The 27,654-nt window shown below is 38.3% G+C and overlaps 2 long non-coding RNA genes across 2 annotated transcripts in view; both read right to left on the bottom strand.

The window, feature by feature from the left end:
- The window catches only part of LOC138114915 (uncharacterized), a 31,666-nt gene extending 12,791 nt beyond the window's left edge, over window positions 1-18,875 (bottom strand). The window contains exon 1 of the long non-coding RNA XR_011152881.1: window positions 18,598-18,875. This is a non-coding gene — a long non-coding RNA (uncharacterized lncRNA). The remainder of the gene's footprint in view (window positions 1-18,597) is intronic.
- Window positions 18,876-23,709: 4,834 nt separating this feature from the next.
- On the bottom strand, window positions 23,710-26,528 carry LOC138114821 (uncharacterized). The gene is made up of 3 exons (XR_011152819.1): window positions 26,439-26,528; window positions 26,165-26,241; window positions 23,710-25,128 (listed from the first exon to the last, which is right to left on the bottom strand). It is a non-coding gene; the product is annotated as an uncharacterized lncRNA (long non-coding RNA).
- Window positions 26,529-27,654: the final 1,126 nt, after the last annotated feature.

The raw sequence follows: 27,654 nt of genomic DNA, 5'->3' as shown, positions 1-27,654 counted from the left end.
GACATGTTTTGAACTAAGGAAATATGCTTTATTTTTTTGTGCACATTGATTTACCAAAAAAATTCAATTAACGCTGTATGTTTATACATAGGAGAAAGCAGGAAATTAGTTTGGTTTTACATGTCCTCTTATTACATATACATTCGGTTTAGAGAAGTGGGAGGGAGAGAGGTGATTTCTGAGGAGTCTGAAAGAACTAAGAGAGAAAACTAATTTCAGCACAGTTCTAAGACTGCAAGAAGCTTACCCAGGAGAATGAAATGACTGCAACACTTCCCTCTCCTGTTGGTTATTTTTATTTGTCTTCCATGACTTTTCACAGTTAAAGTAGATTTTGTTGTTTTGTTTCCCATCTCACTCATACAAGTGAGTGAATTTCTGAGGACTGAGTCCTGTGTACCAAACTGCGACACAACATCAGCAGCAAATGAAGGAGTGACATCCCTGCAACACTCAGCTGAAAAATACGCTAAACTCAGAAGACTATAAAACAGGACAGCAGAAGGCAGCTCAGCAGGATTACAAAGAAATCCAATCAACTCTTCTGCAGGATTCTAGCAATTTTTAGTAGGGGACATTAAAAACTCACTTTCTGAAATTACTTTGAAAGAGAGAAGGATCCAAAGGTTTGATTTCAGAAGTGGATGGCCTGCATTCCTTGCCTCCTAAGCTGAGCCTGGAACAGTTTGAAACCCTCCATCAAGAAGACAGAAATTTGCAGCTGACCGTTTCTTGCAAGACAGAAGATAAATGATAACAGGCTTCCAGACTTTGATGGTTTTGTCATCCAGAGCAAAAGTTTCAAACAAACACATCTGCGCAATGGTTCTAATGCAAATATTACCCAGTCCTCTCCAACTGAAGTGCCTATTGGCAATTCTCTCAGTATTTCTCCACAATCTTTTTATACACAGCCTAAGGACTCTGACAAACTCTCTCTTTCCCTTCAAAGGCTTGTTAAGTATGTGATGAATAAATCTGTCACTTCCAATTCTAAACTTACCTTCTGTTTTGATTGCTGCAGGATCTTGTATCCATGGCAACTTTTCAGCACTCAGAATCGATTAGAGAAGTGATCGGTTTATCTAAACAGCCGTGCTGACGGAGGCAAGTGTTTTTTTCTCAAATAGCAACCCTGACAGGTAAGGTAAGTTTCCTTGACCAGTTAGTTTTCCAACACAGCAAGTAATGAATTCTCAAAGAACACACTGTGGTCAGCTGAATGCTCAGTTTCTTTCTCCTCTCCAAAACAGGTCTCTAATTGAATACCCTGTAAATCAGTATCTGCATTTCTGATTGATGTGTCCTGCTCTGTTCTTAAGCAGAGCATTAGAGCATATAGATATCACTGGAGAAAAATGCAGTTAGGACCTTCCAATACTTTTTATTTTATTTGCTTTGGAATTTAGGACAATCAGATTTATTTATTAAAAGATGAAGCCATCAAAAATTTTCAGTCAGGCACAGATGAATGTTCAAATTAATTACACAGCATGGAAGCCAAATTTACCAAGAAACTGTCAAAAAAGCACTGCTACAAAAGGAAGAATGTGAGGCAGAGCAGCACACACAAACCTCTTCTTAAGGTGTTTCAGGTTCTACAGAATGTCTTTATTCTGCACGTTTTTCAGTATGTAAAGAGCGCTTAATTCACGTATTAAATGTGAAGCCTCTTGGGACCAAACATTTAAGACCTTAAGCACACACTGGAATTTATAGTGATTAATGTGGTAACACATCTTGTAAAGTCTACAAAGGCACACTTTCAAAAAATAAGGAAATGCTTGAGGGGACGGAATCAATTCTTAAGGGCAATAAATGGGCATGAAGCAGCTTAGTGGGCTTTACACGACAATATGCTCAGATGTGAAAACAGCACCCAGAGAAACACTATAACTTCAAAGTAAAATATTACAGATTAAAGTACAGAGAAGGATTTAAACCATAATTAAACCTATATTTCTTTGAAGACAGAAGCTTAATCTGTGATCAATATTAATGATATCTATATTAGCATGAACCAAGCAGGATGTGAGCCTTTTCATTAATATAGGGGTTCTATGCAGATTTCCTGGGCAAAAGCTCAGGATTCCAGGTGCAAGATCATTCACGTAGCAGTGACTCCTGCCAGCTTCACCCAGAGAACAAATGAAACAAGCCTGAGCATGAAGTAGCTGTAATAGGATGCCTGACACAAACCATCTTCATTCAGATGGTCTGACAGCTGAACAAAAGGTTTGCAATGCATCTGAACATCTCTACCTATGCCATTCTTCTGTGCTCCCAAGCTTGGTAGTATCTACAATGCATGTACAATGAATGCTGAGAGATCATTTAGGAAAGTGTAAATAGCATAAATACTCGTTTTGCTCTGAAGAATGGAGAAGTTTGTTTCACCTACACAGAGAGCTCTTTTGGGTGATACCACTTACAGCACTTCTACAGCCATGTTATAAGCATCAGGCTATTAAGATTATGCTGACAGGGTGCTGAAAATATGAAGTCTCCAATAGTGGCAAGGTTTCAAATCATCTCCCTGAAGTGCCAGGAGATGGGACAAAGAGAGAGTAGAACAAAAAAATTCAAAGAATGAATGGTGAAAGGTGAAGAAAAAATTCTGAAGTGGTCCTTTCTCTCCTTTCAAAAATTCACCTTTGCTCTCCCAGGTGTCCCATGGGAGAAAAGGCAGCTCAGAGGAATCAGATTCTTTAGTTTTGTGTTGTGAAGTATGAGATTCCCATATGAGTGTAATGTGAGGTTACATATTTATGTTTATATTATTATAATGTTATTAAACTGGGGCTGCAAGAGCCAACACTGACAAGATTTACACGGAAGTAAAGCACCTGAGTGACAATTAATTACCTTTCCTTCTGTCCCACATTGCCCCACCTTCTTAATACCTTTTTCCTTTTATCGCTACTATAGTGTACCGGTCTTATTAAAAGACCGTGTTGATCAGTGGATGAAATTTATTTTGTTTTCTTTGCCTTTAATATGTGCCTGTAATTCAAGCATCTCTGCATAGTCAACTGCCAAAGTGTGACATTTTCCCCCCAAAACATAAAGGTCATACATTTGGCCATCAAAACTGTAAACTGAAAATTTCAGTCTTGATTAAGCAGACATAGATGCTGACCAAAAACAAACTTGGGAACTACAGAGAATTAGAAATAAAACTGTCAGACCTGACAGTTCATATTGCATTCGTAGTGTGAGATACAGTAATATATAGATATCTTTATTTCTCAGTTATTTTTTCCAAACTTCAAATATACACACTGAGGGTCACGAGTCCTGAGCACCCTTTTTTTCTTTTACTTTTCTTCCTTTAAGAGACTTCCATTTGGCTGTCTGAACTTGTAGCATTATTGACACTACTGACATAAGAGCACGACTATTTCAGTGCTTCAGCAAGGAACAGGTTTATAGATTTTTGTTCAGTATGCAAAAAGTTATCCACATTTTTAAAAATCAAAGACATTGAAAAGGGGAGGAAAAAAAGAATAGTAGTATGATACTAAGCATATCAACACTAAATCAGACTTCAGAAAAAGCAAAGGAAAAATACTGATACCTATGAATGCCTCCTGTGTTATTTAATGTCTAATTTTGTGCTGATAATCAGAAAGTAGCATTTAGATTGTTAATTTACACTCTCCGTTATTTCAGTTTTTTTCCACACCTACTGCTTTGCACTGAATATAGCCAAGCAAACCCAATTTTGAACATTTCTATAGAGAGAAAAAACCTTTTTTGCCAACAGAGGTTTGTCAGCATGGACATACACTCCTTTCCCAATCATGTGGCACTGGTTCCCTCTCTGATTTGAGGTTTATAGAGGCAGATGAACTAAATCCACCTGATTAAAGTTACATTTGGCACTGGTGTGCCTGTCCTTAGGACAGCTGCCCAAGGCTCCCTCCAGTCAGCACACAGAGGGGCCCTTCTGAGGCAGCCCTGGGAAATCACCAAAGGTTAACCGAACTCTTAATCTCTGCAATCAAATGGTGACCTGAGATTAAATTAAATTTTTGCAGAATGTGCTCATCATTCAGTCACTCTACCTGTATGACATCAGTGATACTTTGTTCACCCTCAGAAGGGCAAGAGGATTGAATTTTTTTCCAGCTTTTATTCAACTTGACCTGTGAAAAATAAACTCCCAAAAAACTCTTGTCCCTCAACCCCATAAAACCTTGAACACACATCAGCTCCACCTGAACTTTAAATAAAATGTTCTAATAGCCCCATATGGAACTTTTCACACCTTTTCTTTGATCTACCAAATTTAATATTATATTAAGTTTGGATACCAAACTTTTTCCTCATGACATGACATATGAGAAAGAGAAGACCTAATTCTAATTTTATTTCCTATGTTATGTTATTTATTTATTCTCCTCAACTAAACCTGAGGTCCCTTTGGGGGTTATTAAACCAGTCTTACACACAGAGATGTTCAGATATTTGGATGCGTACCAGAGAGCTAAACTTTAAAGCTGACACACTCAGAGCTGGGGCTCCAAGATTACAATAAAATGGAAACCTCTAACTACCAAAAACACAGAGTGCACATCATCCTTGGGTAAGTAAGACAACCTGACATACTGCTGCACAGATGAGCAGGTAAAACAAATCTTGTCATCAACAACATCCTCTGCTAAACCTCTCACTTGACAGACTTCCATTTTTCACAGAAACAAAAACCACTGGACAAATTACTCAGGAAAATGCCTACCCAAAATGAGGCATAATGTCTCCCTGGTACACATCAACATCCTTCAGTGAGTTTATTAAAGGAGGAGAAGACAGCAGAGTTAAGGAAATGTCATTTCCCCAGTCTCCTCTTTGCCCCTGGGTAAGAAAACAGAACAGAAAAGTGGAACCTGAGCTCATTTCCCTCAACCTACAACACAATGGTTAATCCAGAGAATCCAGTAACAATCAGGAATTATATTCAGTAATCTGAGATTACCCATGCCTGCCTGCAGACCCCCAAAAAGAAGGGCAACAGGCAGGATTTCTCTGTGCATGTGTGTGTGTTTAGAAAAAGTTAAACCCACAAATTGAGGCAGTTAGCACACGGGTGGTAGAGAGATGTTGTGCTTTAAAACTGAGAACAAAAGCCATTCTACTAAATCCAAATGCTTTCCATATTCCAAGGATGTTAAGAGTAAGAAAAAGAATGAATGGGAGGAGGAAACAAGAAATAAGCAACAAGAGTCATTTAAATTTATGGGGCAATAGAATCCATTACTTGGAGGTGGAAAAATGTTGCTTGACTTAGCTTATATTACTCCAAATTTAGGTTGTTTTCATATCAGCTGCAGCATTCACAGCAAAAAAAAAGTCTCCAACTGTTTAATACCCGAGGTGTAAACCAGCTCATTAACAAAAAAGGATCAAAGCCTTGGAGTAACATCATTTCCCACACCTCTCCCTCAATACACCTGGCAAATGGACAGCAGAGCAAACTCCTGATGCAGTGAAACAATCTGCACGTCTGACACACCACAAAGCTCTGGCACAAGCCATTGGCCTCAGTGAATGGAAGATTTTCAGTAAATGAGAGACTTCACACGTGGAATTTGTTGCAGACTCACATAAACATTGCTCCTTCTTGATGGCTTCAGATGAAACGTGTGGTTTAGTACTTAGGAAACTCAGTGTGGTTTAGTGCTTAGAAACATTACACATATCTATGGCTGACTGTTTTTTGAAGTAGAGATTAAAAGTTAGAGGAATGGTATTGAAAAAAAAAGGTATTAAAAGAAGGCACAGACCATTTTATGGGCTGCTCAAAACCAAACCTGGCCCAGCAGGTTGGGACTGTGTTGGTATAACATGAACTGCAAATATTCAGTTTTATTGAAAGCAATTGAAGAAGACAGTCCACACAATTATTTCAAGTAAATTTTTGTGCTGTTGTTCTGAGCTGAAAACCATGTTTTATGTACAGCTTCATATTCATAATTTTTTTGTCTCAGACAGAACAGAGTAAATTTTATAAGACACTCTGAGCTGAACAAACACTAAAATCCTAGGTGACTTTTTGGGAGAAAGTGACCCTTTGAATTTTATTTAACAGAACACGTTAGAGCTGGATTTAGGATTATTGGGAGAACAGAAGAACATTTCTCACAGCACTTCTTACAGTACTTTGCAAATAGAGGTGGCTTTTTCTCTTTCCACCCCAAGGCTGTCTATCTCCGTTTCAACTCTGGGCAATGGAAGCTCCTCCAGCCCTGTAACTCAAGAGATTTGGGGCCATCCAGCCCTGGACTCTGCCCACCCAGCCCAAGGCCCTGCACAGCATGAGCTGCTGCTGCTTCACCAGGAAGTACAGGTATTAAATTTCAATTTGCAGGTTTTTTGGGGGAATTGATCTAACCCAACAAGATGTGTATGAAATTGTCTAACTAGTTGTGAGAATAGCCCTAATTACTCAAGACCTAATTGGGGTTAGTAGTAGCTATGCCAACTACTTAAATGCAAGTGTTTTCCTATTTTCACTGCTCATAGCCCTGTGGCCAAAAAGACTTCAATTATTTACACCCATTTGGTGGTAAATTAGACCCAGAAGCTACTCCTAGGACTGGAAGATTAACCCTGAGCATTCATTCTTTCCTCACTCTTAGCTGTACAAGGCAGGAAACTATATAATACATTTACTCCCACATGAGTAACAGCACAATATTCATATTTTTGATGTATATTATTTATATATTATATAAATACCTATATCCATCTCTCTCTCTATATTAATATTTTGCAACTTCCATTACCATTTTTCTGGATTGTTTCAATTTCTCAATCTGTTACCTAAATGCATGTATATATTGCTTTCACATCACAGATTTCTTAGAAGTAACAGCCAAAAGGTAAAATAGATACTGTCATCCTTGAAAAGCCTCAACAGTCAGTAATGAAAGTTCAAAGAAGTAGTTAAGTTATAATACCAATAAAACAGTGATCTGTAAATTCTCTATAGTTTTACTGGGTAGTTAAAGACCTATAACCCTTTAAAGATTATAAGCCATATATAACTTTAAAGTCACTTACTATATTTTTAGCCATTATCCACTAGTAGTATAACTGATTAACTATATAAATATTTTCATAACTCATGAGTCCTAAAAAATAATTAAACATCAACTGCAAATGGGTAGCTTCTAACAAACCAAAGCTAAAGAAATTTTAAAAATAGTTTCCTAAAGTTAGAAAGGTAATATGTCCCCAAACTGACAAATTAAAAGAAGGATAAATTAAGGTGGTCCAGTTTTTGCTATGAGTAGCAGCAAATCTGGACATGATCAAGGTTAGGATTAGGTCAACTGAAAAAGTTATTCTTTAGTACCACCATTTGGCAGAGGGAACACTTGTGTCTAGGCATCTTACCAGGGATTCCCAATATACAGAAGAGGGCTTGGATTGGCTTAAATAATGCACTTATACAAGGTCTGCACAACACTGTGTTCATAGTCAAAATAAAAAACACACAAGGGTTCATCCAAAAAAAGTTGCAAATAGAACTTCTTGATATATTTAGTTGGATTTACTGGAACCCATGCCTACCCTAATTCTCTAGACTGTCCCTGTGGGCAGAAGTTAACTCTGACCTTTCCATCTCAAGGGCGAGTGAACAGGTTTCACAAACTTCTGGCATTAGCACTGAGCAAACAAAAGGGATCAGACCCCTCCTAGTATAAACACACAGCAGATTCCCATAGTCATACAAATGGAGCATGTATCCTACAGCAGGATTAGCAATTTTTTTTTATTTTAACATCCAGAACACTCACATTGGAATTACAGTTATTCGTAGAGGATTTAAAAAAAACAAAACAAAACAAAAAAACCTTAAACAAAGCTCCCAAAATTATACCTGTAAACTACTCTTGCTTTACCTCTACAGGTAAATATATTCCTCTATTCATATTCATCCCTGTCATTGTAATATGGTACCTAACTTTTTTTTTTCCCCACAGAAGAAAAAAACCCAACAAAATAATCCAAAACACAAATACAAGAAGTTTTCAACAGCCACAATTCTATAAGAATATGTTCCCAAAATTATTTGAGATATAAGCCATCATTCACAAGAATATCTACTTCTAAAAAGGAGGGAAAAGATAACTCTGGAAATATGATACTACGTGATAAAAAGTCTCCATCACATTAAGAAGTTTCCACTATGGAACAACAGTCAAATAGAAAAAACAGGGATATGGGCAGATGTTTTAAATCACTGCATTTAGCTACATAAAAGACCTCACATTCCACATCGGCTGGCACAGAATCACTCACTGGACAGCTGCTCATGTTCTTAAAGGTGAGCTACAAAGCTGAAATGAAAATCAAGATAATTTTAGATGTGTGAGATGAATTCCCTCCTCCCCCATAACCAGACAAATGCTGGCCTCCTTCAGGTACCAGTTGCACATGCTCTGCAGCCTCTGATCTAGGGCAAGCATTTCCCAGAGGATGGAGAATTAACATCCTCCCCCTCTCACAAATGTGGCTATAAAATAAGCTGTGCACATTGTCCACATGAAGCTTCAAGTGGCTTCCAGTCCGTATCTCTTCCCCTTGAACCCCTAATAATCCCAAGGGCCCCTGATATGGGCTTTGATATTATTGTGCCACCTCACTGACCAGGGCCCTAAATCTCCTTGAAATAACTGCTGTTACATGAGAGAACATCATCACATCAAAATCATAATTTTCCAGAGTATTTTCATCAAACCTAGTATCCCTAGACATTTTCTGAAATTTCTACTGGTACTGAAAAACTTGCTTATTTTTAAGTTATTGCGAAAGTTTTTGAACAAATCCTTCAAATTCAACTAATTATGCCTCTGTTGCTTTGCAACTCACATTAAGAAAAAAAGGAAAGAAAAACTGGAAAACCCACACACACATTCAAGACTTAAAAGCAATTAATTACATAAATATCTTCCTAAGGTTTTTTTCGAGGACTTTCCAGGTCTCAAGCCATAAAAGGAAGCTCTAAATGAAGAAATGGGAAATAATATAATCTGCAGGCCCAGGTCCACCCTGCACATATTCTGCCATTTCAAGAGAAACATTTCGTCTAATGATCTGTGTATAAATTGGGCTGATTGACACTTGGAGCACCAGCTTTTAATTATATTCACATTCATAAATATGCATCATATCACAGATTAGGGCATGCAGCTACCTACTGTGCATGCCCTATTTATCAGTACCTTTATTTATATTACATGTGTAAAATTGCACCAACTTCATCTGTATTGGAACCAGACTCCCCACCCTCCAAAGCACCACTTACGCTTTCTCCATTTTCTTCCAAGTGCAAAGCATAATGAGTTCCTTGTGGGAACTTAAGAAGACTTAAAATGGTTAAAAATAAAGACTTTGTAATTCATTAACAAGTAGGCTGCTGTGAATTTTGTCTTTGAGACTAATTCACACTCAAGGCAAAATCCTTCCCTTAGATCTACATGACTGATCTCAGATCAGATATTCTACTCCTTTTATAAATGAGCCCTTTTGGAGATTCACATATGTACCAAAGATAGTCAGAACACAGATCTGGCATCTGGTCCCAAAGGAAAGGGCTAAATCTCAGCATCCAATCTCAGCTTGAAAGAACTGCTCCCACCCAGCTCTGGTAGATTTTCCATACGATTCACATTCTACATGAGAGGGAAACCAGTATCACTGGAGGATTTTCCTCAAAGTACAAGAGTCAGCCTCAAAAAAGACATTAACAAATTTAGGTCACTCCTTTGCAAATAGAGAGGTTCAAATCTTTAAATGGAATTTTTGAGTCTCAGCACCACCCCACAGCCCACCAGCCCAGCTGATGTTTCACTTACCATCTATTTCAGGGTATTTCTTTTATCTTTCTCCATTTTAGCAAATATTTTCCACTGACCAAAGAAGATTTGTCCTGATAAAAGATTCCCTGGAAGTGCCAGGTTGCACATCTGCAGTTTTACTTGGAAACCACTCCCTCTGTTCAGACTGATACAAGAGAGTTGACCACAAGAAATTCACAATTCCAGTACTGTTGCTGTGGAGCAGAATGTATTTGAGAAAGAGTCTAAGGACAGTACTTTGGAACATAAACCCACATGTCATCTCTGTGTTTTTAGTGGGAAACAAAAGAAGGCATGCAGACCCAACTGCTCCTACAGATACACATGGCCCCATAGCTAGGAACAGACAGGGTCTGTTGGTCTGTGTATCCAGTGGTGGAGCTACTGCCAAAATTCTCATGGAATAGATGGCAGATGTTTATGTTCTTGGCCAGAATTAACAATTTCTACCCTACAAATCACTCACAACTTTATATTCACATACTTTGTATTCACATACACATCAAATTCTTTTTCCAGGTAGGTAACCTAAGAATACCTTGAATAGAACAAAAAAACACCTTCTGCTCACCTTGTCAAAGGACACTTTTAGAACTACATCAATTAATAGATGATACCTTTGTGTTTCCCAAGTTTTAGGGGATCCAGCATCCACTGAGTTATGTTTATAAACTTACACACTTTGTTCTGGGTGTTTTGTTAGTTACTACTGGTCTTGAAGAGAAGCAAAAGGAGGCCTTCAGCTTACTACTTATATTGGAATATATTAATTAAAACTGTGTAGAGGTAGAAGGGAAAATTTACCCTGTTGTTCAGAGTCACAAAGTACATGGCTGCCCTTCCACTTTCAAGCACAGGCAAAGAACTCTGTACCTCTATTTTATTATGCTTCTATTAGAGTAGCTTCTGGTATCTCCCAGTCATGCAGTTTGAAGACAAAGGTCTACTTAATTAAGTTTGTGAGAAATATCTTATAGATGGAAAAAAAAACACATCAAAGAAAAGGCAGGGGTGTTTGAAATTATGAAGAAACAGAAGGTGGACATCTACATAAGAAAGAATCAAGGATATAAGGTGAAATATAAGGCGAGGAAAAAAAGGAAGATGAAACCTCTTCTGACTTCAAATATACTTCACAGAAATGCAGCTTCTTTTCATCAGAAGCACATTATTATCAAACACTTGGATATTTCTAGTAAGACACTGGGATTTATATTATACTTGACAGAAATATTTTGATTTTGTCTGAAATAGTGTTTTGCTTAAGATACTTTTCTTCAAATGTCTTCAAGAAAAACTTTAAATTGTTGTGATTTTACTCTGAAGTGGCATTAAAATAAAATTTGAAATCACACAGTCCTGTGTTTAAACAGAAATTTTACATTAAACAATTTCCACCTCTCGCGGAGTTCGATGGCAAAAAAGTTCCCAGCTTCTAGTCCTATGACAAAAATATAGGACTATTCATCTGCCATAATTCCATTACTGAATGTTACAGATGGCAGAAGGAGGTGAAAGGGATTGGTTGTATGTCTATTACAAATTATGCTTTTAGATACACAGGCTCTTTTGTTGACAAGTTTTTACCTGACACTGAAAATGGTCAAACATGGAAAACTGTATTTGAAATAGAGTTTACCGACACTGAGTGAGTCATACATACATCTTCATCAGGAGACCTTCCCCAGAACGATCATGTTTAATTAATGATTCTGCAGCTCTTATTCTTCAGGAGATAACAGTTATTAAAGTGAATGGATGTGTCTTCCTTACGTGTTTTAACCTCGGGAGAGAATGCTGCCAGTGAGGGTAAACAGATAAGCAGATCAGCGTATCACACTTAAAAAAGATGAATGAAACACTTAGGATTTTGCAAGGTATTTATCAGATAAATTCCACTAAGAATGTAGGTTTTGGATTGCTTTTATGGTCCATTTTCCTGATGGTATCTGGCAGGCTCTCCAGGTATAGCAGCGTGCATCAGGGAATGGTCTCATGGGCTATTATTTTAAATGGCTCACTGTAAACAGCCTATTGCACATAAAAGCCGTCCCACTTAGAATTTGGTGGATAAGCACGATGGAGTCTCAGATGTTATTATTCTCACCAAAAGACAATAGTTGATTTTTCATTTCTTTTTTCTGCTTCAAAGCTTTGAATGAATTTTGTTGCGAGACTGTCAAAGCACTTCACACTTGGCATGTGAATGTAATTATGCCATTCACAGGAAAGTCATGTAACGTTGATTACACTTGGGTTTACAATTCCAAACTGCTTTATGCAAGCAAACAAAACAAACATAAACAAATCTAATGTGTCTCCCTGTCTCCAGAAGCAGAATCTTCCAGGACAGGTGAGAACTGACGTGTATTTTAGCAACAGGAAGCTCCAGTCAGAGAGGAACTGCTATTCCTCAGTAGCACTGGCTCAATGTTACCACTAACAACAAAACCATTCAGGATATTTTTGTTTGTATCCCTGCAATCATATAGTCTAATACAAAACAAACAAACTACCCCCAAAACAAACAAACAGAAACCTGAAACAAAACACCACCTAACCAAAAAAACCCACCACAAAACCCCCCAAGTTCAAAGACTAGGATCTAGGAGAGTAAGATTTCTACAAATATTGTATTGTACATGTTCCATGTATTTCTAGGAATACATGGAACTGTGCTACAGCAATTATGATAGTTCTATCTGACTTTGCATTTGGATTATACAAAAAAAAAAAATCAACTAAATACAGAATATTCATTATCCTTCTCAGAATTACAATGCCTACCTCTTAAAATGATGGGGCTTCTTGAGGACACAGTCCTGTTGGTTATGGTGACCCAGAGGATTTTTTCAGGGTTCCCTTGCAAACTTGCTTGGTATATCAACATTTCATATCAAATGGGAGGAGAATCAACAAGTCACACAATACCAGACAAAGGATACCAATGGCAACAAAGACAGAGAAGATCACACTTCACATTTCTACAAAGAGAGCAAGATGTAAAACCAACAGATCCCTTCATTTACTGCCCAGTCTTCCATCTACAGGTGTGAGAACATGGTGGTACTAAGCAGAGATTAGTCAGAACAGAGGATGACCACCCAAGTGCTGGCTACGGGAAAGAATTTTATGGATACAACTCTTCTTAATTCACCTAAATCTTTATTGTCCTCTCCAGTGTTTTTATCATAAAGGAATTCACTTTTACTTCAAATGACAGGGACAAAGCGTTAATTTTTCAAATCAGGAAATTGAGAGGAAGAGGGAATAAGCAGACTAAGGTGGGTCTCCTCTTTTAAGGTATAATCCAGAGCCCATTAAAGACTTGCTTTAAACTGAATGGATTTGGCATCAGACCACTGGAACTTATTCAAACTATTGGGTAGATAATTGCATCTCCAATTTAAGCATATTTAAATTTTATATATTTTTTTTACTTGTGAAGTCCTTTCTTTCTGCTTAAGTATTAGAGGCGTCCAATAGGTAATTAGATAGGATACCAGGTCAAACAGCTTTCCTGTCCTTTGAAAAAAAACCAAAGCAAAAGAAAAAAATCCTAAACAGCTCTCCTCTCCTTTTAAAGAAATCCAAAACAAAAGAAAAAAAAATCTTCAGCAGCTTTCTTCTCATGCAGGGCTCAAGGCTCAAAAAAATTTTTGTACTGGTCATCGGAGGACTCACAAATATTGGGACTCCTCTCTCTGGTAGTTCTCTCTTTGCCCATGTCCTTTAAGTGGTTTTCTCTCAGTGCATTTTAAACCCCACATTTCTCACAGCCAGTGGTCGCTCTTGCTTTCACGTGTAGCATTTTTTCAGAGTTATTAGCTTTTTTTCAACATTTCTATGAGCTCCAAAGGCAGTTTCCACAATAGATAGGAAATCAGATGAAAGACGAAATTTTGGGTAGAAAAGTCCCTCAGTATTCAGGTTCTGCACCTGCCCCTGACTGTCCACCAGGTTCTGCACATGCAGACTTTTGCTTTCAGAATGAGTTCCCCTGATAGAGCAAACAGCTCCTGGTGGTGTTTTTATCAATGATGCTCAGTGATCCTCCCACCTTCCTCCTGAAAAATCTTACCACTGCCAACATTCAAAGCTGTACTGGTGAGAACAGAGCAGAAGCAGCACAATGTCTTCTCCATTCAAGTGACAGGTGTCTACTCTTACAATTTAAAGAAATCTAAAACATTAATTCTTTTGAACTTCTCCTCCTCATCAGTAGTTTTTTTGATGGAGTAACTCTGAGACAAAAGGGGTTTTTTATGCTGAATGTGAGCAGTTAATCAACAAAACCTTTTTTTTGGAACATGTGAAAAGTAGTACACAACAATACCACTGCAGAAGTTTGCTTAAGTAGTCAGAGTATCTGTATATTATGAATCAGATCATGCAATGAAAATGCTTCTCAAGCTCTTTAAAGTCCTTCTCTATCAAAAATCCCCATAACTGTTATCTTACACCCCGAAATCTCAATGCTACAGGAAAGTTTTCCCTCTCACCACCTCCAATTGCACCCCCTGGCACAAAAGCCCGACCTCAGCAGGTTTTTAAAGTAGCAAATAGCACCTAGGTCCAAAACCAGAGCCTGTCCTGTGTGACCTGGTAGGTCCCAGGAGACAGAGAGCCACTCATATCCTACAGCAGAGCAGGAGACTCTAGATTCTCCCTCCTATCAACCCCTGCTATCGGAGGACTCCGGACCTTGCATAAGGATTGATCATCAGTTCTTTACCTCGACACAGGCAATACCTACCAGATCCTGAAGAGTCTCTGATTTAGGAAAAGAAAAATAGTGTGACACACAGATGTTAGAAGGTTACTGACCCTGTGTATAAGATTATTGTTGGGGACATTCCTGGATTAGTTCTGCAGACATATCCTTACACAAAGGGTTTATTTCACATTTCTGTAGTTCAGCTGCTATTTTTAAACAGTGTTTGAGCTCCGTGTATTATTACAAATTAATTTCTCATTATCTCCTTTGGAATTTCATTAGAACTTCTTGGTATGAACACTAACAAAATTCTAACATGAAACTCAAGCAGATCCACAAAGCTTATGTTTATAGATTGACACAAACACTAAGTTTAAATATACATTATTTAGCACACATCAACTTTGGTTTCACATAGATGCCCCACAGCTGAATTTTAATCTCTATCAGTGTCACACTGATAGAGATTTGTAACTTGCCTTTCAGTAAATCCATTGTTGGGCATTTGTTAAAATAGCCTCTACAAAGTTTTGAAAAACTGTCTTCCCAGAGGCAGTCAGTGCTGACTGAATTCAATCTAGAATACATCCAAACAGAAAAAACTAATACACAATTAGGGTGTGATAACCAGATTTGATGTGTCTTGTCTCAACCCTCAAGATCTGGTTTTGAGGGACCAAACCACGACAACCACAAACAGTCAAAACTGTAGAATAATACTTCTAAAAAACCCCACTTGACTCTGTTTTTCATTCTGTTATTTCCACACGCCTACCAAGATGAAAAAGCATGCAAAGACCTACATTTGCCAAACATTGCTTTAATTTCTTCCTAATTCCACTTGAAGAAGTGGCCTTTATTGCTAGAGTGAATTCTGCAATTCTGCTTATCTTCAATTTAAGACAAGGTAATTGGGCTTGAAGTACTACTGCCATCACATTATTAATATACTTCAGGTTTCTTTTGTCATTTGTATGAGAAAGGGTACCAATTAATCTACAAATAGAACTCATTTTGTATTTTAAAGGTAGAGGTGCATGCAAGATTTATAGAGAAACATTTATCCTTACAGACAACATGAAGATTAACTCACATAGGACTAGTATTACAAGAATTTGACAAAAACCCCTCAAAAGTGAGCAGAGCAGTATTCAAGTTAAAAAAGAAGGGGAAAAAATTCATACATAACTGATAGTTAGTTAAAAATAATTTCAGGAAACAGAGTCAAAGAGAAAATTCTTATTTTTCCACTCCTACAGCTTTTAAAAAAGTATTGAATGGAGTTTTAACTCAAAAAAAAAAAAAAAAAAAAAAAAAAAAAGAAATCTAGTGTTCTGGTCTTACCTGTAAGTCTCAGTCAGCTATACCTTTTTATGAAACTGATTTGATTTAGAAAAGAAGTTAATATCATTTTCAAATGAATCAAGATGATGTGCTCTGCTAGGAATTCACCACCCCACAAAATAGAACTCATTTGAAAGGCAAGGTCTGTACTCCATGAGTCATTAACACATTCAAGCCTTCTGGATAAGATTCAACAGGAAAAAACAAAACAAATGAAAACCTCATAAGAGCACTGTGCACACATCTGAAATGAGAGACGCAGAGAACTGAAGATGGAAAACTTCCCTTTTTTTCCTGAATCCACTGGTTTTGGACTCACAATAGACTTAAACTATACTATACAACTGTCAGGCACACTTAGTTTGATAACACTGCAATCTTCTCATTTAATTTTTATGACAATGCAGCACTATCTTCTATACAGAATTGTCTCCTATTCTAATCTCACACAAGCACTCCTGTGCACTCAAGAACTGATGACCCCACATTATCCATCGCCCAACCCACCCCCCACAACTCCAACCAATGAATCCAGATACCCCACATGTGGACTTCATTTCACAGACTTAGAATGTAAAACTATAGGAAAAGGAAGATTACACCATTTTTTTTCTCAATAGTTTCAAGCCATATAAAGTTGTGTGAATGAGATTCAGCCTGGTGTATAGATTTATGGATTCTCTTAACATCTTAATGTACAGCAAGATATTTCATTATATTCATATTTATACTTAAAATAATCAGCAGAAATGTTAAGAATGGGCACAAAGAGCTCATTTGTTGTGACATCTTCCCAAGGTTATAGAGCCCTTCTTACAACTGCCTTCTCAGAGAAACTGGTGCTCAGAAAAGCAGGGAAGGTTTTCTGGGACACATTATCATTTTAAAGCAACCTGAAATGTTGCTTTAGGATTTTCCCCAGGGAAGAGGGAGAAGACAGGGATGCAAAGTCACAAATTGCAACAGAAATCTTTGGTCCACTTTACAGCCCACTTCTAAAAAAATACAGTTTTATTCTAATGTAAAATAAGAGGAGTGAAACCACCCAGTATTTCCAAAAAAAGCAGTGCCACTCCTGTGTCTTGGCAAATAGACAGGTGGCACCCATGTTTCAAAGGCAGTGCTGTATAAATTAAGATGGTTTACTTACTCTTGATGGCCCAGGTTTAGAACTGGTGCCCTTTAAGAATCACTTTCTTAGTGCAGCAAAGGTCTGCCATATAACAACAGACTACTCCCCAAGAAGTGAAGTGTTTAATATAATATTATCAACTGCTAAAAAGAGGGAAGATGTCTCTCTTCTACCTCCATGCCACCAGCAAAGCCACACTGTGCCCAGCCCCTGCTCTCTCACATTCCAAGGAGTCTAAGTACTGAAACTTCAGAGACTGAAACCAAGCAATCACAGTTCCACATCCGTAATGGAAATGCCGTTAGAAAAACAGGGAAACATCACAGCAACACTGCAGCAGTGGAGCAGAAAGGCTTTGCTTGGCTCACACCTGCACCACGAGCTGGGCCATGGACAGCAAACACTTGCAGCTCACTCTCTCTCTTCTGAGGCAGAAATGCTTTTAGCAGCTGCGACTTGATCCCTGCTCACCACCTTTGGGGGCATGCCATTCCCAGGCAAGGTGTTTCTGTTTGCATTACAGCAGATCCTGAGACCTCTTTATCAAGTTGCCCTGTCTTCAAAACCCTTGGCAAGCTCGTAAGGCACATGGCAAAGCTCTTTGCTCTCACAGCTGAGCCTGAGTACAGAGATAGTGCTCTCCTTTAAAATTCACTCCACAGGGTAACAGAGTCCCGGGCATAGCCTGGAGGGCAGGGAAGAGAGCTGTTATCCAGTAGTTAGGCAGTTACATTATTGTTGAGTTACTTGCATTATCCATTATTTACTCACACTAGGCCATTCAGCCACCAGACCTCCCTGCATTATGCTTGGCTGGGTGAAAAGCCGTGGTCTGTGCTTAAAGGAAGATAGGAGACACATTCATCTCCCTGTACATCTCCCATTTGAAAGACTGTTTTTAAACACCTAGCAGTCAAGTGATTAATGGCCTACCAAGAAGTATTAATGTTAGAATACTAAAATTAATTCACATTTCTTACATCATACAAGAACTGCAAAATTTGCATTTCACTAAATGTTTTGATAACTGCTAGAAATGCAAGAAACAGCCTTGTTCAAAATGAAGTTACTGTCTTTAACATCTCTAGAAGTATATGGTATGTCTACCATATACTGTCATACCTAAAAATAGCCAGTGATAAATGAACAGGATTGGTTCTTTCCCTAGCACAGTCATTCATTTAAAACACAGAGATGTGTGCAGTTTGCTTCTCTGGGCCACTATGAAAACACTATATTTTCATTATGTTATTACAGTACCATCATCATCTATAGATGGTAGCATTTCATGTTATTAATAAAACTTATAGTGATAAAAAAAAATCACCATCTATAATAATAGCTGAGCTCAAAATAAAGCACCAGCTGATGGCTGAGACTTTAAACACATCACCATTAACTGCCTATCAAATAAATAAAATATATAATTTCATTACAGTCTAATATAGAAAGCTTTAACAATTCGCTTTCATAGTTCACTTAATAAGAAAATGGAACAAATATTAACACCCCTTCTTTGTGAAACATATATTTACCTAGGTACTTTTCAACAGGTCACACCACCTAGTTCTGATGGGAAGGAAGTGGAGCAACACAACACCTCCTCAAATACTTTCTGTAGTGCTTTTATGCCTTCTGCACATTCCCAGGCACTAACTAATTAATTACAACTCACTGATGCAGGCAATCACTCAAGCACGCACATGAAGACCAGAATCAGGGCTGGAGCATAGGAGCATCTGGTTGTCAATTATGGGACTGCTCTGTGAGAGCACAACGCTCATCTGCCTGTTCCACACATGGCAGCAGAGCTTATTTATAGTTGCTACTCAGGAAGCTGTAATTTGTATTAAAATACGTAATGACTGAATTACTCTTCAGTGCCTGTACTTGAGAATAACAAAGTGTTCCCACCAATCCCCATACTATCTAAAGCTGTAGCTAATACCGAGGATTTGTTTGAAAGGCAACCTAAATTGGAATGAAACCTCACCTTTCTACGGCAGAGAACAACTAAGCAAAATTCTTGCTCATTCATACCAACCTACAGGTGGCTGCTGAACACTGACAGGCTACACAACATCAAGCAGTGGTCAAATGTAACACAGCAGCTCAGAGTCGTGCTTTAAAACAAATCTGTAAAAACACAACCAGCTTCTTACACTGTCCGTTTGTCCTTCCCTCTCATACCTAAGCCATCTTGAGCAAAGTGCTAATCAGGGCTCTGCTCACTCGGAGCTTTAAAGCGCATGTAAAATTCCTCCTTGCCTGCTCCCCACCAGCTACCCCTTCGCTCCACCCTGCTGTGCATCTCACACACCTGGCAGGCAATTGCTGGTTCACACAATTACTTTGTAATCTCCACCAGTTACATTATCACCTGCTCTGCCTACAAATCCGCGGCCCTCCCACCTCCTCCAATTAGCAAGTTCTTACTTAAGCCTTTCTAGCATGGAGTTGGGAAACATAATTTCTATAGAGAAATTAATTAACTCTTTCCTGAAACACTTTTCAGTTTGTTAAAGCCAGGTTGTTCTTCCAAATGAAAGAACACAAATCTGCAGGAGTCCTCCAAGCGTGAGATGAAATGCTGCACTCTCCTTAGCAGCCAAGTGACTCTGGCTCCTTAGGCAGGGGTGCACCTTGTTCCATACATACATTACAATTCCTAGGCTTTAATAATCCAATTGTAAAAGGTTATGTAAATTAAAATTAGATTACATGAAATGTCCTTGTTAACTGGTTTGTAATACATCTGTACAACACAGCATCCCAAGGACATTCCATTTCTGCCAGTAAAATCTATAAGTGATGTGATTGAATAAAGAAGGGATGATTCTGCTCATGATTTATACACTTGGGAGTTTGGCAAAGATGTTTCTTCTACCTAAATCCCTGTAAAGAAAGCTTATGAGTCATAAGCAAGTTATGTGGGTGCAATAACAGCAAGCAGAGTTATACAACAGCCCCAAAAAAACCCCTGTAGTACAGATTGAGCAAACAGGCTTGTTTTGCCTAAGAAGAATGACAGTGGATGTAAGTCATCAAGTGTGTGACAGTCTGGTGAAAAGAGATAGGAACAGCCTGTCTTAGAGTACACAGAGCAGAGGGCTTCAGATGCAGAAAATAAATAATTCATCTTCAGGAAAAAGCAAAGCAAAAAATCCCAACTTTCTGATGGAAAAAGTAGTGAAAAACAGGTAAAGAAACTAGGAAGTTTCAGAGTGTTTAAAAGAGTTTTATTATGTTTAAAGGAGTTGTCCATTATGTTCATACATTTCCAGAATTCTGCTCTAAATGCCTTGATCATGGCGAGAATAAAAGTTTGTGCTGAAATCAAAACTTGAGATGTTTCCCCACAGTTTAGTCCAAGTTAAATAACTTTATCATTCCTCACAGGTGTGCACATCCACTTCTTGCTGCAATAATCCAAGTTCTGCACCTGAAAGCCAAGCAGGACTGGAAATCAACTAGTGAGATCACCAAGCCTAAATTCTTTTTTCCTTCTGGTTTATTCCCCATGCTATCATCTCAAATACCATTCTCTAAACTTTAAGATATCTTTAAGATATCTTCTCTAAGATATCTTTATGGGTTATTTCCCAATTTTAAAAGTCCTTTTACTTTCTGACATATTGCCAGTATTGTTCATGTATGTCCTAGTTAAATGATTCTTTACCTCATGATTGCTGTTAGTTTGTCTTAAACATTAAGAATATGGATAATTAAAAGGAGAAGTCACAGGTTTGAATCCAAGAAAAGCATTGGCATACAATTCACCTATTATTTAAGTGCCCCTAGGAGTTCCTTTTCATCTCAGTTTCTAAAATCCATAAAACAAAGACAAAAAACCCTTTTACTTCCACATACAACTCACTGTATTATCTGTATTCCTCTTCTACCCCTTGTCAAAACCACTTAGAGAAAACATGGATAGAGAAAACTACATTCAAAAAACTGTGAGACTTTGCTGCTGAGCCTATTAACTTGTGATTTTAAGGATACTTCCTCATTTCCATATGGATTGTAGGGAAAGCAGATTCTGACATTGCAGAATCAATAACAGAGATGTCAGGAAGTTCTTGCCATTATATTTCAAGTACAAAACATGAAGAACATGACAAGAGTAACATCCTTGTTTTACTGAGCTACAGCTATCAACTCAGGAAAATATGGGAAAACCTGATCGCAGCCTTGGATAGAAATTTCCTGAAACCTTTTCCACCTGCGGCTGAGAAGTGTTGACACTGACCTGGGGGCCAGTTCTGAAATCCAGTAGCACTTGTCCAAACAAACAGTGCATGCTCACTGGGGCTCCTGGGCACACAAACTGTAAATATTACACCCCTGACACAGATTTCTCATTTGTTCATCTACTTAACCACGCTCATGATACTTGAGCTGAATCAGCTTTCAGCCACGCTGCAAACTGCCACCACAGTTTGTAGTTTTACTGGATAAGATATCACAACACTACTTGCTGAATCAATAATGTTAATACAAGATAAAACTTATTTTACTTCAAGAAGAGGACAAAGAGCGCTGTGGATCACTACATCAATTTCACTTTCCTGAACTACACAACAATTCTGTCAACACAACCAATGGTAACTTCATTTCAGTTTTTGTGATTTTTTTTTTTTTTCTTGTTTCCATGTATTTAGGGCCTGAAAAAAAGGAACAGTACACAAAATATTTACTTTCCTGCCTTTGGGCTTGTGCAGCTGAACCTGAATGGACTCAGATGAAACAAACTTTCCTCTGTGTTGGCCAGTACTTGGGGCCCCAGTTTGGTCCACCAAAGAGCCAGTTAGTGGACTGGAAATTCAGTTAGGTCATAAGTACCTGTGAGATATTGGATCAGGGATTTTAATTTAGAGAGAAATGATCAATTGGACTAAGAACTGTATTTAACTGCATATTGATAGATGCAGAAATATTCCTAAAATCACAGTACTGTAGCAAAAATATTGGTTCCTTTGCTTACATGTAAGTTGTAGAAACCTCTAAAAGGTACATAATTCTCTCACACATATCACAGAATTGTTCAAAGTGACTTATAGAGGTAGTACAACCTTTTCATAATATTTTTATTTTATTCTAATACATTTTCCATATGGCCAAATTGTAATATTTTCTTATGCACAAGAGTCTAACATCCTATAAACCTGTGTCAATTTTATAAACAATTTTCAATAAAGCCTTCTCCTGCAAAAAGTTAAATTCATGCATACAAATGAGGGTGGGATATGGACCTGAAGGACTAACCCTGCCAGATGCTGATTTCAGCAGGGACTTTGCTACTACAGTGCCGCTTTTAAGACAAATTTAAGAGAAAAATTATTTTTATCATTTCAAGTCTATTTGCCTAAAAGCCTTGGACATTTTTGTGATAAATTTCAGAATTAGGCTTTACTTGAACTTTTAAAGACAGATAACAAATTCTTCAATTGTGACGTATAACTGTCATCTGATCAGAGGCAATAAGAAAGAGACAGAAAATGATTCAACTCTTTGGTATATGATTACTCTGTGCAGATAAAGCCACAAGTCCTCCCTTCCCTACCTTCACTCCGGGAGCTTGAAGTACTCCTGCTTCTGCCACTCATGTGTAGTTGTGTTTACGTTTAATCTGAGTCAAACTGTGCCATTTTTAGTGATGTTAAAAAACCCTGCCATTTCTCTGTGCTTCTGGAAGATGTTACAAATAAGGAAGGAAAGGGGGATGAACATGACCTTATCCAAAAAGCCCTGCAGTTTTCCTTCTACCTTGGAAAAAGCTGGGTTTGTGTTTTCTTAGGGTAGAGGTATGTTAGTTTAACATAATGCCAATCAAACTCTACAGGTTAAAAGGGCATAGCTTGTTTATCTTCAGTTCTGATATTAGCCAGTAAAGGGATTGAAAAGCAGCTGTCTGGACTTCAGGGACAGTATTTGATATAAAACAATTGCAATATTTGGATAATTAAAACATATTCCCAACAATTATTTATAATCTGCCATTTATTTTGACAATATTTTTGAACTGCAAATGGATTAAATTACCCTAAAATTTAAAAATTCAGAAATCCATACCTTAAGTCAGAAGGAGTTTAGTTTTAGCTCTCTCACTTTATAATTTGAAAATTCATTGGAACTGGTGTTGGTGACCACAAAATACAGTAGGAAAATTGTAGGTTATGCAAGAAAAATCTGAATCTGATCTACAAAGGACCAGTGTTTTGTCACTTGTTTTTATTATAGTATCCATTTTACACAAATAGTGCATTGACAAATTACTATGTTTTAGAAATATTCGGGGCTAACTTACGTCCACTCTCTAGATCAAAAGCATATGCAGGGAAAAAGAAAATAAATAAAATGCTTGAGTTTGCCATTTCTTCTGATAGTTACCCAGGAAGATTTAGGCTGGTTTTGTGGGTTCAATTTTTTTTTCTCTCTCTTTTTTTCTTATGACATTAAATAGGATTTATTAACTCCTTTTGCAGAGTTCTATGTAAAATCTCACCTTGGTTTTAATCAAGATTTCACTGCCAAACTGACTAGGGACTGCTTACAAGCTCCTCAGCCCAGTCGTCAACTTTAGAAGACAGAGATATGTTAAAGAGGAAACAATACCAGAGTATATTGACACAATTACCATCTTTTATTGCACACTGTTGATTAAACCATCAGATCCCCATGGAAGCCACTTACATTTTCTAGAGCCCAATATTAAGACAGGCTTTTTTTTAAGGTGTCAGAAAGGATCAGACTTACTTACTGAGTTCTCCTAGTTTGTCCCAGCTTCCCAAGTGGAAGAAAATGAAAGTATTTTTAACCACAATTAAAAAATGGCCTCTAACTTTGCTAACAAACAGTATTAATTAGAGAATTAATATATATCAGAGAAGAGAATTATTTCATTATGCAAGACCCTATTATCAGTGCCACAGATAGACAGCTTCAGGCCCTAAAAGGATATCAAGGACATGGCAAGTGCTTTGACCTCCCAGCTCTGGTGATTGTAACACCAGAGTGTAGTTGAGGCCACCCTTTTGAATTTTTAGAATATGTGGCATTTGACTGAAAATGCAGCAGTTACCCTGTTTTTAAATGGAGCAAAATGCTCTTTATCCAACTTTCAAGACTATATGCAGCTGGTGCAATGATTCCTGGCCAGCTTCAAAAGTTTCCAACCTTATCTTGCAAGTCTCCTAAGCTGCTTCAGAGACTGCCCCGAGGTTTGCCAGGAGCAGCCAGGGATCTGTTGCATGGGGTTGGTTGGTTGGTTGTTTGTAGTGTAAATCTCCCGGGCGTGAGGCAGCCTGCACCAAGCATGCCAGCAGCTTCCCTCCTGGTGGCACCATGGCTGAAATGGCCTGCAAGGGCACTGTCTGGAGCACTCCATGTCACCTGTGTACCCATAGCCTGCCTTAGTCAGAATTTTTATAAGTGATCATTTCACTTCTGATCAAGTTTGTGTTCAATCTGCTTGAAACCTAATCGGAGGACAAGTTTCTCAATGATAATATCTCAAAATCTGAATGTCTTTCAAGGACAAAATCTGACATTTTCATAGCTTCAGCCTTGGTAGGGAGTGGATACCATATTTTAAACACCCTGAAATTTCAGCCCTCTAGGTCTTGTTGAAAGTGGCCACATAGAATTTTATTCACCAGTTGTTATGATATTGATAACCACCGGGATAAGGGGATTGAAGTCCAAAGGAAAAAGTAAAAGTTATTGACAAAAGCTAAAGTAAAATCCCCCGTTTCCTTTCAGATTTAGAGCCATTTGATAACTAAGCATTAACTAGTAACTGCATATGACTTTCGGTTTTGTTGTACAAGTTTTCTGATATTTAGAAGCTACAAAGAAAAAGAGCAAACATTTCAAAAATAAAGCAGAATAGAAACCATAGGATTCTTCAGACAAATGTAGTGTACACAGCACACTTTGGAAAATCAAATACATGGCAAAACCAGAACCCATAACGGAGTGGGAGGTATGGACTGATGAAGGAAGTGGAAGGCTGGGTCTTGGGCTTCAGGCCAGGGCAGCTTCCAGAGATAAAAAACAAAGTTCTGTTGGGGGAAAGACAAGAAACAAGTTAGTAAAACCAGAGAGAAATTAAAACTTGGTCATTTTTCTTCCTCTACAAAGAAATTGAAGAGGTTCATATATGGACTGGAGTAACTATTTCTGAACGAATAGCACATAGCCATAACTTCCCTTGTCCCTTATTTTAAATGATTGCCTCACAAAGCCTGTGTCAGATCTGACACTGGTCCAAGACCTCAGGCCATGGTATGATCTGCTGTGTTCTACCATGAGGGGAGCAACCCATTCTTTCCTTTCCAGCCTCTCAGCAAGGCTGATCCTTACAAGGAGGCTGCCATGGCTCGTCAGCTGCTCCATGTGCTCCTTCTCAAAGTCTTGAGTGGGTCTCACAGCCTTTTTTTAACACCAACATCTGCACTCACCTTGCCTAAGAAAGAACATTTATCAGCTCCTCTGCCTTGCAGAGACTTGTTCATGACTCCTTAGCTATTGTGATGCTCAGTACCCAGGAATGGAAATTTTACAGCTCTAAATTCATAGCACTGAAAGGATGAAAGTTTCAGATCAAGAAAACCTTTTCATCACTGACAGTACTTCATTAGCAAAGCCAAATAACCAGTCTGTGCTAAACATAACAGTTTGAAAACTGAGGGCCAGGCACCTTCAGAGGAAAAGGAGTTCACTGACCTGACTAGTTCATTGAAGCATTTCCCCCTTCATTATAAGTATTAGTTTATTAGTGGCTGGGTTTAGCTGAAACCAGATGTTTCTGATTTTTTGAAGACAACCTTGCTGTCATGGCTCTGAAGCCAGTGTTACCCTCCAGCCCTAGGTGTATGTGCAGGTTGGGAGTCAATTAAGCTACAGATCAGCTATAAAATTGCTCATAATTCCTGATCTACACTATTTGCTGACCATGAGATTACATCACTCATTTGAGACACTGGAAATCACAATTTCTTACATTTCTATCAAACCCCAGTTCCCTCCCAGCTTGGGAACTTTTCACTTGTCTCTGGCAGAGGGAATGTCCTCTTACAGAGGGGGCAGATTTCTTACCTAGGAGAGCATCTCTCAAGTCAGTTAGCACAAAACTTCCACAGCTCCTTGATATTAACAGAACCGTCACATCTATGCTATTGCAGCAGAGAAAGAGAAATAAGTTAATGACACCTCAAAGCTAAGCAAATCAATCACACAGCTCTCATTCCCAAATCCTGGACTGCATCACATCATGCGAGCCTCTCCAGCTCTGACTGGATGCTGTTGGAACTTTTGATAGTGCAGGACAAGACATGAGATAAATAAAATGCACATTTTTTTTCCTCCTTGCCTGCCTCATGCTGACCAGAGAGGAAATGGCAACCAGATGCCCCTGTGACCCACAGTTCCCCTGAGGTGACCGATCCAAGTGTAACATGTGGTCGCCTCATTTGGGAAGGAGCCAAAGCCTGCTCTGTTTAATTGGCCGAATGGTCCCCTACAGCTGCAACAGATTAGGGACAAATTCTCTTCAAATAAAGTTGTGCTTTTTTCTCCCCATCCCCCCCTTTAATTTGGGGGGTGTTGGGGAGAAATCATGCCTGGAGAAACATGTGCACATACACACACGACTGAAGTTAATAAAAGTGTCAGGTAGGCAACCAAAATACCATTTATTTTTAAGCAGCAATAAAAGACCACATTGATGTCTATAAGGAATCAGGCAACTGGGGAGCTCCAGAGAGAGGGAGGGTAGTGGTGTCTCATGAATCATTACAAAAGTTTTCTCTGATCTTTAATACCAGACTCAATGACTTTGGGAAGGGGGCAGGGTGCAAACATTTGCAATGCCAAGTCCTAAGCCCCCTCTTTCTAATTCTACAGCACTTCACGTGTGAGGGGATGAAAACAGCCTGGCTGGAGCAATCTGCTGCAAAGAGCAGTATAAGCTGTGAGAGCCATCTTGGAGGGCACTTTCAGGCCTGGCCTGGCCTGTCAGTGAGCTCTGTAGTTATTTTAAAGAATAAAAAGAATATTTTAAAGACTGGAATTTTAAAGATAAAGACATCTTCAGGGCAGAAGCAGGATGTTCATTTACCTAGAGATCCACTATCTAAGAAACTTCTGATGGAAATGCTATATTTAGCAGCCATTCATCTGGCAAAGAAGTGCTTGCTATTCATTATAATCTCAAATTTTCATGAAAAGAAGCTCATTTTCTTAGACTTTGCAGAGGCTGAGTTTTAATGTAGGGGCTTTTGTTCCCTCTCAGGTTATTCTTACTGTGTTTTTCTTTCATTGCTTGGTCTTCATCTTGGATGTGGAAATGAACTCTTTAAGGGACACATGTAGAACAGACTACGGACATACCTTGGGGTAAAGAGGTGACAAGAGTTCTCTTCCAAAAGTTCTGGAGGCACAAGCAGATGCCAAACTGTTCTTTTGTGCAGATTCCTCTGGATCCTCCCAGAAAGCTTGTAAATTTTTGGAGATCCATTCATCAAGTCTGATGTAATATAAAGATTGGTGTTCCTACCTAAGCCTAAGGAAATATTGTCTTCCTTTAC

The sequence above is a fragment of the Aphelocoma coerulescens genome, chromosome 9 (assembly GCF_041296385.1).
Source record: "Aphelocoma coerulescens isolate FSJ_1873_10779 chromosome 9, UR_Acoe_1.0, whole genome shotgun sequence".
Taxonomy (NCBI): Eukaryota; Metazoa; Chordata; class Aves; order Passeriformes; family Corvidae; genus Aphelocoma; species Aphelocoma coerulescens.
The sequence above is the reverse complement of the archived record's forward strand: the minus strand, read 5'-3'. Positions and strand labels throughout refer to the sequence as shown.